This window comes from Trichechus manatus, unplaced genomic scaffold (assembly GCF_000243295.1).
Source record: "Trichechus manatus latirostris isolate Lorelei unplaced genomic scaffold, TriManLat1.0 scaffold00065, whole genome shotgun sequence".
Lineage (NCBI taxonomy): Eukaryota > Metazoa > Chordata > Mammalia > Sirenia > Trichechidae > Trichechus > Trichechus manatus.
The window spans coordinates 550,096-552,034 of record NW_004444001.1 but is presented as its reverse complement, the minus strand read 5'-3'; the positions used below and the strand labels follow the sequence as shown (position 1 = coordinate 552,034).

The window sequence follows — 1,939 nt, the reverse complement described above, 5'->3', positions numbered from 1 at the left end:
CAAAGTGACATCTTTGCTTTTGAACGATTTAAAGGTGTGTTTTCCAGCAGATTTTCCCAATGCAATACATGGTTTGATTTCTTGACTTCTGCTTCCATAGGCATTGATCGTGGATCCAAGTAAAATGAAATCCTTGACAACTTCAGTATTTTCTCTGTTTATCATAATGTTGCTTATTAGTACAGTTGTGAAGATATTTGTTTTCTTTATGTTGAGGTATAATCCATACTAAAGGCTGTAGTATCTGATCTTCATCAGTAAGTGCTTCAAGTCCTCTTAGCATTCAGCAAGCAAAGTTGTGTCATCTGCATATCACAGGTGGTTAATAAATCTTCCTGCAATCCTAATGTTGTGTTCTTTGTATAGTCCAGCTTCTCAGATTATTTGCTCAGCATACTGATTGAATAAGTGTGGTGAAGATACAACCCTGACGCACACCCTTCCTGATTTTAAACCATGAAGTACCCCTTGTTCTGTTTGAACGACTGTCTCTTGGTCTACGTACAGGTTCCTCATGAGCACAATTAAGTGCTCTGGAATTCCGATTCTTCGCAATGTTATCCATAAATTCTAATGATTCACACAGTTGAATGACTGTTAACATCTTTCTTGTATTCCCTGCTTTAAGCCAAGATCCATCTGACGTATGCAGTGACGTCCCTTGTTGTATGTCCACTTCTGAATCTGGCTTGAATTTCTGGCAATTCCCTGTTGATATACTGGTGCAACCACTTTTGAATTATCCTCAGCAAAATTTTACTTGTGTATGATATTAATGATATTGTTCAATAATTTTTGCATTCTGTTGGATCACCCTTCTTTGGAATGGGCACAAATATGGATCTCTTCCAGTAGGTTGGCCAGGTAGCTGTCTTCCATATTTCTTTTTTTGCTGAGTTGATTTATTTTATTTATTTATTTATTTTTATTGTGCTCTAGGTGAAAGTTTACAGCTCAAGTTAATTTCTCATACAAAAATTTATACACATATTGTTACGTGACACTAGTTGCAATTGCTATAATGTGACAGCACACTCCCGCTTTCCACCCCGGGCTTCCCGTGTCTATCCAACCAGCTCCTGTCCCTTTCTGCCTTCCCATCCTACTTCCGGACAGGAGCTGCCCATTTAGTCTTGTGTATCTACTTGAACTAAGAAGCACACTCTTCACGAGTATTATTTTATGTTTTATAGTGCAGTCTACTCTTTGTCTGAAGAGTTGGCTTTGGGAATCATTTTAGCTCTGGGTTAGCAGAGAGTCCGGGGGCCACATCTTCGAGGGTTCCTCCAGTCTCAGTCAGACCTAAGTCTGATCTTTTTACATGAATTTGATTTCTGCACCCCACTTTTCTCCCGTTCCATCAGGGACTCTCGCTTGTGTTCCCTGTCAGGGCAGTCATTGGTGGTAGCCAGGCACCATCTAGTTCTTCTGGTCTCAGGCTGATGGAGTCACTGGTTTACATGGCCTCTTTTGTCTCTTGGGTAATATTTTCCTTGTGTCTTTGGTGTTCTTCATTCTCCTTTGTTCCAGGTGGGTTGGGACCAACTGATGCATCTTAGATGGCCGCTCGCTAGCTTTTGAGACTCCAGACGCCACTCACCAAAGTGGGATGCAGAACATTTTCTTAATAAACTTCATGTCAATTGACCTAGATGTCCCCTGAAACCATGGTTCCCAGACCTCTGCCCCTGCTACACTGTCCCTTGAAGTGTTTGGTTGTTTCAGGAAACTTCTTAGCTTTTGGTTTTGTCCAGTGGTGCTGACTTCCCCTGTATTGTGTGTTGTCCTTCCCTTCACCTAAGATGATTCTTGTCTACTATCTAGGTAGTGAATTCCCTTCTCCCTCGTCACCATCAAAGAATGTTTAGTACTGTGTTTGAAACTTTACTTGAGTTCTTATAATAGTGGTCTCATGCAATATTTGTCCTTTAATGATTGA

The 1,939-nt window shown here is 40.7% G+C and overlaps 1 protein-coding gene across 1 annotated transcript in view; it reads left to right on the top strand.

Moving 5' to 3' along the window:
• The window catches only part of SLC26A8 (solute carrier family 26 member 8), a 94,734-nt gene that overhangs the window by 71,890 nt on the left and 20,905 nt on the right, over positions 1 to 1,939 (top strand). The gene's annotated exons all lie outside the window — the stretch shown is intronic.